The sequence below is a fragment of the Ursus maritimus genome, unplaced genomic scaffold, assembly GCF_017311325.1.
Source record: "Ursus maritimus isolate PB19 unplaced genomic scaffold, ASM1731132v1 scaffold_18, whole genome shotgun sequence".
In the NCBI taxonomy this organism is placed as follows: Eukaryota; Metazoa; Chordata; class Mammalia; order Carnivora; family Ursidae; genus Ursus; species Ursus maritimus.
The window spans coordinates 30,543,101-30,555,675 of record NW_024424230.1 but is presented as its reverse complement, the minus strand read 5'-3'; the positions used below and the strand labels follow the sequence as shown (position 1 = coordinate 30,555,675).

Here is a 12,575-nt window from a genome sequence, read left to right as displayed (position 1 = left end):
GAATAAAGGCCAACCTAGATTTAAGAAGAAAGGAGACCAAAGCTGACATCTCGGTTTTCCATGTAACTAGCCATACAAGTCTAGTGTATGTCTATGTCAAATATGTAATAAATACCAAAACATGCGAGAGAGAAAGTAAGAGATCACAGCAGGCAGAGAGTCAGGAAAGGATTTTAGAAAAAGTAGAGTTCAAAGCATGAGCCTCAACCTGATCTCACTAGCTAATGTGAAATACAGCCGCTTTGTTATAACGTTCATGCAATGTCATTTGGGAGCTGTGTCTTGGCTTCAAAGGTTTTGTAAAGACACCCAAAGCCCATGAGGACTGGTTATATGTAACCCAAATTTAAAAAACTGAGGAAAATAAAATTTCTTCAAAGGATCTTCCAGGAGAGTTCTAGTTTTCTTTGATCTCTTCAGCTAGGGTCTAACGCTGGTGGTGTCTTTCCTATGAATTCCCCACGTAGGAAATAGAGAATGTGAACTTAGAATCCCACCTGCTTCTTATGTGAGAAGAGGAATAGTATACTTGTCTGATGTCTTTGAATCTCACTTCTGGCATGCCTAACAATGTGACCCTGAGAAAGTCACTTGACTCTTCTGAGCTCCACTCTGTAAAGTAAGGGAGGAAGACAGCTATTTCATAATGTCATTAAGAGAATTATAAGACCTTAGAAGTAAAGCACTTAGCAGAATACCTAACACACAGGGCCACCTGGATGGCTCAATCATTAAGCATCTGCCTTTGGCTCAGGGCATGATCCTGGCGTTCTGGGATGGAACCCCGCATCAGGCTCCTCCGCTGGGAGCCTGCTTCTTCCTCTCCCACTCCCCCTGCTTGTGTTCCCTATCTGGCTGGCTGTCTCTATCTCTGTCGAATAAATAAAAATAAAATCCTTAAAAAAAAAAATACCTAACACACAGTAAGTATTCAATAAACTGAAATCCTTATTCCTATCAAGAGGAATTCCTATCATAAGCCACTCCAACGTAAAATTATTTTAATTTAGATGTATATTCAGTTCTACATATTTTAACTTAATATATATTTATAATATTATGCTAGATGTTAGAGGAACTACCAAAAATATAACTTGCCCATCTTCTAAGAGTTTGCCATCCACCTGGAGACACAAGATATACACAATCACATAAAATATATATTTTTTTAAATACAAACAAATGTCATTAAGTGCCAGAGGGAGTAAACAGCATATACCACTGTATGGAGATTTCACTGTTTATCTGAAAAAAAAGGAAGGATTATCAGAAAAAAAAAAATAGTTCAGATTAGCAGAAAAAATATATTGCTCTTGCCAACTTAGTAGCTATTTAATTCAATATTCTGACCTTGGTTACTGGGTCAGGCAAAGGTCCATCAATAAATCAATAAATATTTGATGAGCATCTATGATTATCAAACGTTACTGATGCTCTCATATTAATGGTGGTGGCTACTGCTGAGCAGAACACAGAATACCTCTGCCAGCACAAGGAAAATTTCTGCGCCTCCCCCTTTCAGCTCACCACCAATGCCTGAAATTACCAGCATGTTCATGGTGCTACGCAATTGCAGACTGTCTGGCCCCAAGCAGAGAGGAAGGGGCAGAGGAGGTGGGGGTGTCAACCAGTTTGGCAACAAGTATATCCAGCTGACCAAGACCCTCACCCTGGAGTGCACCATCAATCTGTATCCTCTTACTAATTATACTTCTGGTATAAAAAGTCCCTCAATAAGGACAGCTCTGTAGCAGCTAGATTTCATTGCATGAGTGAGGACTTTGATAAAATTGGAAAGAGGAGGGTCATAGAAGGGGTTCTGATTGTGCATGAGTACTGGCTGGCCCATGCATACTGCTACAGCTGGGAACAACTTCAAGTTACCAAGTTAAGTGGTGAACTTAACTCAGGAGAAGTTGAAGGACTAAACGACAGGGATACGGAGCTGTCAACGTCATTGTTGATTGCACTGGTAACTGGCAGAGATCAAATTTTGAACCTCGTCAATATCCATGCATTTCTGCACATGTTACACAACCTAAGGAACATAAGTTGTTTTTGGTTCAACTTCAAGAAGAAGCCTTGTTTGCAGACCCTAAAAATCATAAGCTGGTAGCTGCACCATTGTTTGAATTATGTGATGATGCCCCAGGGTAAGGACCCATCATTTCTAGTCTCCCTAGGCTTTTGGGCAGGTTCAATTTTATATACAACTGAATTCCGGAGCAGTAGAGAAATAAAAGAAGCTGTCTCTATGAGCACAGCTATACACAGTGTGGAATAAATATGGTAGAAGAAATGTTTAGGGTTATTTTTTTTTGTTTTATCTTTTTCCCAATCCCTAAAATGTCAGCTACTGTCCATTGTTTGAATAGTAAAGTTAATGTAAAAAAAACTAGATAGTGGTGTAACCAAATATGAAAATATTTAATGTACTTTTTGTTCTACATATACATTTTTTAATATATTAAAGAAAGTGGACTTCAAAAACAAATTTCCTAGCAAGCCATATCCTCTTTAGGTCTCAGTGTATCATATCAACCTTAACCAAATCTTACCATAACTACACTGCAGTCATGACTGTGCTTGTTTACATCTCATCCTTATCCTAGCCTTTTACTCTGGTGTTTTGTTCCAATGTATTAGGACGAATCAGCAGTCTCAAAGTGCTCATCAGCATGTGACTTCTCTTTCCTTTCCTTTTCTTTTCTTTCCTTTTCCTTTTCCCTTTCCCCCTTGCTTTGCTTTCCTTTCCTTCCTTCCTTCCTTTCCTTCCTTCCTTCCTTCCTTCCTTCCTTCCTTCCTTCCTTCCTTCCTCTTCCTTTCTCATCCTTTCTCCCTCCCTCCCTCCCTCCCTCCCTCCCTCCCTTCCTCTCTTCCCCTCTCTCTCTGTCTCTCTTTCTTCCAAAAAGCCCCATGTGTGTCATTGCTCTAGGGTGGTACTTTACAAGCTTCAGTGAAGACAAGAATCACCAGGGCCCTTGTTAAAATGCAGGTTCTGATTTCAGTAGGTCTGGCTGGTGAGGGCAAAATTCTGCATTTCCAATGAGCTCCTGGGAGGTTCAAATGCTACTAGTCTGTGGAGCGTACTTTGAGTAGCAAGGCACTATTTCTCAAGATCCCTTACAGCATGGTGACTATAGTTAAAAATACTACATTGTATACTTGAAAGTTGCTATGAGAGTAGAGTTTTAATGTTCTCACTGTAACAACAAAATGGTAATTATGCAAGATAAAGGGTATGTTAACTAACCTTATTTTGGTAAACATTTCACAGTACATACATTATCAAATCATTACATTGTACACCTTGAACTTACACAGTGTTATATGTCAGTTTTAGCTCAATAAAACTAGAAAAGAAACCCTTACAATGCTTCAATTCTAAGCATTTCTTTAAACAGCTAGACATAGCTGGTGGGGCAGGAAATACAAGAAGATACTTTGCCTGCTTCTGTTATTCTATTATTATAATCTATTAACCATACAATATAATGGTTAACAATTCCTGAGGACTCTCTTTTTGCCATGCATCGTGCAACATGCAGTGACTGCATTTATTATCTCCTTTAGTCTTTACAACTATCCTGTGAAGTAGGAATTATTATTTCTTTTTTTAAAGATTGATTGATTTTAGAGAAAGAAGAGAGAGAGAGTGGGCATGCATGTAAGCAGGGGAAGGGGCAGAGGGAGAGGGAGAATTATACTCCCCACTGAGCAGGGAGCCCCACGAGGGGCTTCATCCCAGGACCCCAAGATCATGACCTGAGCTGAAACCAAGATTCAGATGCCTAACTGACTGATCCACCCAGGCACCCCAGAATTGTTATTTCTGTTTTACAGCTGAGAAAACTGAGGCCTAGAGAGGCCGAATAACTTGTTCAAGGTCACATCAACTAGTTAATCCATGGCAGAGAAAGGAATTGAACACAAGCAGTCTAGCTTAGGGTCTAAACTCTTCACTCACTATCCTATCTCTTTCATACTATACTTACTGAGCCAAAATATAACAACATTTGGTTCTAAGGCAATAGATTAATCTATTGTTCATTCAGTGTCCTTACAACTAGAAATCCTTAAGAGCTCTTTCCCAATCATTGGGAAAGGGTGAGATACAGGCGATTTATAAAAATACTACCTACTTTGCCTCAGGGAATGTCTCCTAGTTAAATTGCCAGAACTCTAGGTAGCTCACTACCACCCACTAGTCATGAGCCGTCACCTATTCATGTTTCCCCCACTCCTATCACTGTACCTGCCACCCTGGAGCTTCCACTGGCTCTGAAAGTGTTACCTGGTTCCATGATGAGCAACTAAAGGACAGCTCTGGCCACTTCCCAGACCACACTCCCAGACCCATCCAGGTAAATTCTACCTTCCTCCACCAATCAAGAAGGAAAGTGTAGACACTGAGCCAGTTGTGAGCCACAAAAATGAATTCAGGCTTATTAATTTCTAGTGAGAAAAGGCTATAACAAATCAGGGAGCATTTTGCGTAAGTGACCTCATCTCCTATTTGTACCCTTAATGGAGAAACTGAAATTGTCAATTCAGTGAAATATGTTGCCTCCTTTTGCGCACAAATAATTTATTTTAAGACTTTTCATGCCTTCAGGGTTCTCTTTTCTGGGTCACAAATGATAAAGCACACAAAATTTTATTCATTTCTATCATGGTCCTGGAAATGTTAAAAATCATATTCTGCTTTTAATAGCTTCTCTATCAATACAGGTAGTAACCTCTTAACCAGCCTCCCGTCTCTAACTGCTATTCCTGCCAGTCTGTCTTAACTGTGGAACAATTCACTTGTATGAGCTCTCATTTATTAAGTGCAGACTACAGCTAAGTGCTTTGCAGAATATATACAGCATTAGCACTTTGTGGGATTCTTTGTGGTTTTGTATATTGATGACAATAATATGTCTTACATTCATGTACTTCTTTATATTTTTCAAAGGGCTTTTGTGTTCTTTATCTCATTTGATCCAAAACTACCTTGCAAGAGAAGTAGAATAAATATTATTCTATCTATTTTATAAATAAAAAAACCTTGAGTGTCATAGAGGTTAAATGACTTGTTCTGGGTTAGACAACAAGTTTTGTCAGTGTGAGTTTGGAACTGGGAGTTCCCTAACTCACTGTACACTTTTTTTTTCAGTACAGAAAAATGCAAAACAAAGCAAAACTTGTACCAACCACCAACACTTAATAAATGTTATCATTTTGTCATGGAAGGAAGGAGGGGAGGAAGGAGGGAATACTACTTCTGGTGGGTGGTTCACAAAGGAGATAGAATTTTATCTCACACTTGAAGGATAGCTGAAATGTTAATGACCAGTAGGCGAAGGAATTGGTACAAGCAACAGTGTGGCTATATGACCACCCATGGAAATACAAGTTGGGTTTATGAGGCATTGGGTACAAAAATATGACTAGAGCAGGAGACTTAAGTAGGAAGTTAGTAAGAAGTACACGGAGATCAGATGGTAGAGAATCTTGAATACCAGCCTAAGTAAGGCTATTCATATTTGCATAGTTGAATACTGATATGAAGATGGTGCATATTGCTTTTTAAGTCAGTCCATTTTATCTCAACAATAACCACCAGGCTTAATGCTGGGCAAAGTACAAAGGGTATTTGGCCTTGTGATTTTTCCAGCTGAGGTCCTATCCCCACTACTAAACACCCCTTGCTCAACCTTTGATCTGAATCACTGTATTTGTACACATACAGTGCAAGGGTGAGGCCACAAGTCTCAGTGCTTGACCATTCTTTGTTGAGAAGTATTTGCAAGAAGTCTTTCATGGTAATAAGTAACTGAAATCCATTTTACTAGTTACTTCAATTAGCCATAATTTTTTTTATTGCAATCAAGCAATTGAACTTAAATATTAAGGAAATGCAAAACAATAATAGTATACTATATGTGGTCATATATGTCTTTAAAAAAGGAAAAAGAGGGGCACACCTGGGTGGCTCAGTTAGTTAAGCATCCTACTCTTGATCTCAGTTCAAGTCTTGATGTCAGGATCATGAGTTCAAGTCCCATGGTAAGGGAAAAATAATAAAATAAATAAAATTAAATTAGAATTAAACAAAAGAAAGAAAGAAAAAGCACCTGGACCCTATATACTGTGGACTCATTACATTTAGCCCAGATCCAGCATCTTCTTGTCACCTAATTCCATCCTTGCTGATGAGAATTCCAGTTGAGAAAAGGAATAGTGGGATTCTGTAGAAATTCCTCGGTAAAAAGAATACTGAATTATGTTCCCTAGAGCCTACTGACAACATTAGAATTTCTCAACCTTTACACTATTAGCATTGTGGGCCTAATAATTCTTTGTCGGGGCTGGGGTGGGAGGCTGTTCTGTGAATCGGAGGTGTATAGCGTCATCCATGGCCTCCACGTACTAAATGCCACTATTAACCCCCTAGTTGTGAAACCCAAAAATGTCACCAGATAGTGCCAGATATCCTCTGGATGGCAAAATTGCCCCTGGTTGAAAAGCACTGGACCACAGCACCGAATCTCAGAATCTTAACAATAGGTTTGAAAAAAAAAAAAAAAACTAAGAAAATAAATGAACTAGCCTATTTCCCTAAGCTTTCCAGTTCATCAAGACTTTGCTATATAATCTCATTTTCCCAGGTAAACCTATCCAAACCAATAATGAGAAGGAAAAAAAAGAAAAAGGATGACAGAAAATAAATCCCAGCTATGAACCAGTTAACTAACATTCCACACGAAGTTATAGACAATTTCCCCCAAGAAATTAAATTCCTTTACAAAAGTACCCTGAGGACTTTAACACAAATCACTCTTCTTACTTGAGACTATTTATCATTTTTTAGAGCTTATAAATTATACACACCAGCAGCAATTTTATACACCAACAACCACAATAACCCAGACACAAAACAGAGCAGTTGAAGGGTACACTCTAACAAAGAGAGAAAGAGATGGAGGGAGGGGGCAAGAGAGGAACTAACCGTTCTCTCCTTTAGAGCTCTCCTCTCAGGGACATCACTTTTCCTTTCTGTCCTCACTGTCTTAATAGATTTCATCTTCCTTGAAAAGACAAGTCACAATCTGTCCCTGAAGACAGCTGTTATCATTAAAACACTCCGCTGGGGGCAGAGGGGCAACATTACTCAGTGTGAGACAGGACATGTGAGAGGATGTGTGACACTCTTCCTTCAGGGCCAGCATTTTGGAGAATGGAGAGGCTAAGAAAGGACTCCCAGGGGTCAACCCTTCCATCCTCTGGTTGAGGCTGCCACCTAAACCATTTAAGAAGGAAAGTAGTCAATTCCCTCAATTTACATTTCCCAGAGTGGAGTTGTTTTCACATTTCACGCAATTAAAAGAGTGAAGATAGATCCCAGAGCAATAACATTCCTCTCCCAGTGATATCCTATGCTCCCCTTAGTGCTCCTGATCTGAACATCACTTAAAACGATCAAGAATCAGATACTAGATACTCATCTGTGCAGCACATAGAATATATCACTTCTCCCTCCCATGTTGGAGGTGAAAAGAAACCAGATGAAGGACACTCACATAGTGGTCAACTTCCATTGTGGCACTTTTCCTCTCCCCATTATTTTGGTTAGTAACCTACGTATCACAATTATGCTGCACACCATCTACACAACTCAAAAGATAGAAAATAATTACAGTATTTAGAGCTGGAAGGCACCTTGAAACACCTCTATTCCTAACCTCATTTAACAAAAAGGGAAAGCTAGAGCTAGAGAGGTAAAATGACACTGCCCAATGTCATTCGGCTCATCAGTGACCTGTGAGAACCAGATCCCCTGTCTCCTGACTCTGGAATGCTCTGACATTAATGCTGCTTCTCAGGAGCAGTGACAGAAAACCCAGCTCACAATGGCACCAGAAGGGGAAAAAAAAAAATTGGGAGTTCTAATAACCAAACAAATCAGAGATAGTGTTCAGTTTTATGAGACTGTCCAGCAGCCATTCTGCTTCCTAGTACCACCCCAATTCCCTTTGAGTTGTCACTGTGTCTCCTATTCTCAGCCATGTGGTTTGGGTGGATTTGGCCTGTCAGCCCCATGTATCCTCCTTTTAGATTCACAGTTAGCTGCAAACCCTGCACAGTAAATGAACTTATCAGATTGCTTTCGTACCAGTGAAGAGAAATAGGAACATCAGGAAGGCGGGCATATTGAAGGTAGGATTGGAACTGAGAGCCCCAAATGTACGCCTTTCTTTTGTTTGAAGCTGATACTAAGAAGTTTCTATTATTATATCACCCAAGAGGCTTGTGAGAGCTCACAACTAAAGAGGCCCAAGACTTTCCACCAGATATCACAGGGCAAACGCTGCGGAATATAATTCCAATTGCCTAACTCAGAGTCCCCTGGATCCAACCAGGAATTAACAAGAGAGGTCCCAGACAACTCTACCAAACAATAGAACATTATGCTTACATTCCAAGCCACTTCAGGTAAACACTCTAATCTTAAATGAAATCCCCCATGTGCTGAAAATCAATGACTCCGTTTATTACTAGTTATGAGTTTATGCTGCTTGGGTTATTACCAGAAGGAGGAACAAGTCTCCCTTTATATCTTTATTTTAAAAAAAATATTACCCAAGTAATAACAACAATTATATTTTATATTTTTTAACCTAAGGATCATATTTAACTAGCATTTTTATACTCTCCAAAACCTAACATAACTGAAAAAGACAAATACCATGTGATTTCATTTATATGTAGAATCTGAAAAGCAAAACAAATGAACAAACAAAACAAATAGACTCCTAGATAACGGAAAACAATATGCTGGTTGCAAGAAGGGTGGGGGATGAGGGAATGGGTAAAAGTGGGGAAAGGGATTAAAAGGAACAAACTTCCAGTTATAAAATTAAAAAAAAAAAAAACACAGGGATGCAATGTAGAGCATGGGGAATATAGTCAATAATATTGTAACAACTTTGTATGGTAGCACCTGGCAGCTAGATTTATCATCGTGATCACTTCCTAATGTATATAAACATTGAATCACTGTATTGTCTACCTAAAACTAATATTGTATGCCAACTACACTTCAGTTTTAAAAAACCCTATTATATATTGTCTCATTTGATCATCACAAGGCATTGTTGATCCCCATTTTATAGATGAGGACAACTGAGGCCTTACCCAGTAATAATAGTAAAAGAATGGTACAACCAGGATTCATGACATAGGATTAAGACACATTTGCTTAATATGATGCTAAGAGTAGGGGTCCTTTATTTTTCTTGTAATGGCTCCAAATATATAATTCTCCTTCTCCGTCTTCAGAGCTTTGAAAGTTTATCTAATCTCCATAAAGACATAGGTAGAACCTAAAGCAGACACAAAAAAAATGCTTTTGAAGTAGCATGACGTTATTGAGAACTTCTGACAGGTTCATTCAAATTTCATGAAACTCTGGGGCTTCTGATCCTGCTAAAGGGCTTGCTGTAGCAACATGTGTGTATGCATGTGGTGTGCATGCAAACACATGCATGTGCATGCACATATCAGTGTAAAATAATAGAAGGGCAACATGTGATAGACCATACTATGAAAATGAAAGGCTGAAAATTGCATTTATTTTTTACATGGCACTATTGATTTTAGATTGGGATTTGTCATTTTACATAGCCACTTAGGTCAGCTGACATTCAAAGTGATTCCTTGGCTATGATATTTACACTGACTCTTACTCCTCTTTCTACTACAAATAAATAACCATTTTGGACAATAACAATGTTCTTGTGTCTGTGAATCTAGAGACGCTTTTTAAATCCCATGCTCTGAGAAGCAGCACTAAGTCAATCAGAGGTGTTTAACTCTGTCATCCAGATATTCATTTACCTGGATCTATTTTTTCCATTTGTTTTTACAATCATCAGTAAAAAGAGGAAATTTGGCCACTCCATTGAAGTTTCAGAAGATTTAGCCAGAGGTTTTGAATTACTTCCCAACTCTTGCTGGAAAGGTCCAGAAAGGCAGCACAGGCCAGTAGCAGCCAATTCCTAGAGCAGGGGATGGAAGAGCTGTTTCAGGCATTGTCATGGGAAGAGATAGAAGAAGGAGATGGGGACGTGGAGAAGCCTAGATATCTCCTCCCACCAGTGCTTCAAGTGGGCCAGCTCCAAGCCTGTTTCATATGTTGAGATTTTGCTTAAGAATTATGCTAATCTCTGGCTCCAAAGACACACTGAAAAAGCTTCGAAAAATTTGAGAGCCATTCAGACAAAATGATTTGGCCCATATTACATAGTCCCTGCAAAACAAGGATCCTAGCCCAAGTAATCCATGTCCCAGTTCTGTTCTCATCAGCAGTCTACATCCTCCTGACTTCCTACCTCTAATCTCATTTCATCCTCACAGCAACCAGGCAAAGTAGATAATATTAACTTTATTATATAGATGCAAAACTACAGCCCAGAACTTCAGAGTGTCTTGGCTATCTAGACTAAGGTTGGAATACCTACATCTCCTGACTACAAACTCCCAGGTTGTTAGCACTATATGCACCATGTCTCAATGCAAAAGACAGTGGGTTTTTAAAAAATATATATGAGTCATGCTATCTCCTTTTCCTATTTTAATTTAAATTGTCTTCTTTTTTTTATTTAATTAATGACTTTTTATTATATTATGTTAGTCACCATACAGTACATCCCCGGTTTCCGATGTAAAGCTCGATGATTCATTAGTTGCGTATAACACCCAGTGCACCATGCAATACTTGCCCTCCTTACTACCCATCACCGGTCTATCCCATTCCCCCACCCCCCTCCCCTCTGAGGCCTTCAGTTTGTTTCTCATAGTCCATAGTCTCTCATGTTTCATTCCCCCTTCTGATTACCCCCCCTTTCTTTATCCCTTTCTTCCCCTACCGATCTTCCTAGTTCTTATGTTCCATAGATGAGAGAAATCATATGATAGTTGTCTTTCTCTGCTTGACTTATTTCACTTAGCATTATCTCCTCCAGTGCCGTCCATGTTGCAGCAAATGTTGAGAACTCGTTCTTTCTGATAGCTGAGTAATATTCCATTGTATCTATGGACCACAACTTCTTAATCCAGTCATCTGTTGAAGGGCATCTCGGCTCCTTCCACGATTTAGCTATTGTGGACATTGCTGTTATGAACATTGGGGTGCATATGGCCCTTCTCTTCACTACGTCTGTATCTTTGGGGTAAACACCCAGTAGTGCAATGGCTGGATCATAGGGTAGCTCAATTTTTAACTTTTTAAGGGACCTCCCCACTGTTTTCCAGAGTGGCTGTACCAACTTGCATTCCCGCCAACAATGTAGGAGGGATCCCCTTTCTCCACATCCTCTCCAACAATTGTTGTTTCTTGCCTTGTCTATTTTTGCCATTCTAACTGGCGTAAGGTGGTATCTCAGTGTGGTTTTGATTTGAATTTCCTTGATGGCTAATGATTTTGAACATTTTTTCATGTGTCTGTTAGCCATTTGTATGTCTTCATTGGAAAAGTGTCTGTTCATATCTTCTGCCCATTTTTTGATTTGTTTATTTGTTTCTCGTGTATTGAGTTTGAGAAGTTCTTTGTAGATCTTGGATACCAGTCCTTTATCTGTAGTGTCATTTGCAAATATCTTCTCCCATTCCGTGGGCTGCCTCTTAGTTTTTCTGACTGTTTCCTTGGATGTGCAGAAACTTTTAATCTTGATGAAGTCCCATAAATTCATTTTATCTTTTGTTTCTCTTGCCTTTGGGGATGTGTCATGAAAAAGGTTGCTTTGGCCGATGTCGTAGAGGTTGCTGCCTATGTTCTCCTCTAGAATTTTGATGGATTCCTGTCTCACATCGAGGTCTTTCATCCATTTGGAGTTTATTTTTGTGTATGGTGTGAGAGAGTGGTCAAGTTTCATTCTTTTGCATGTAGCTGTCCAATTTTCCCAGCACCATTTATTGAAGAGACTGTCTTTTTCCCACCGGATGTTTTTTCCTGCTTTATCAAATATTAGTTGCCCAAAGAGCTGAGGGTCCATTTCTGGGCTCTCTATTCTGTTCCATTGGTCTATGTGTCTGTTTTTGTGCCAGTACCATGCTGTCTTTGTGATCACAGCTTTGTAGTACAGCTCGAAATCCGGCATTGTGATGCCCCCAGCTTTGTTTTTCCTTTTCAACAGTTCCTTGGAGATTCGGGGTCTTTTCTGGTTCCATACAAATTTAAGGACTATTTGTTCCAGTTCTTTGAAAAATGTCCTCGGTATTTTGATCGGGATAGCATTGAAAGTGTAGATTGCTCTGGGTAGCATGGACATTTTAACTATGTTAATTCTTCCAATCCATGAGCATGGAATATTTTCCAGATCCATATTCTTATGATCAAGGTCCTTCATAACTGCCTCCTCCATGTACTCTTTGAGGTTGGTCAAATCCATAATGATTCCTGTAACAGGATCAGTCTTATAATTGTGCCCATAGTCATTTGGATTGTTGCATTTCCCAAACAGTTTCAGATTTTCTTCTCTTCTAATGGTTTGGGATTGGTTTCTTTTGGGTTTATAGAGTATCATGTCATC

The 12,575-nt window shown here is 39.3% G+C and overlaps 1 pseudogene; it reads left to right on the top strand.

Annotated features, from left to right (window-relative positions):
* The first annotated feature begins 1,532 nt into the window (after positions 1 to 1,532).
* LOC103665130 lies at positions 1,533 to 2,217 on the top strand (annotated as a pseudogene).
* Positions 2,218 to 12,575: the final 10,358 nt, after the last annotated feature.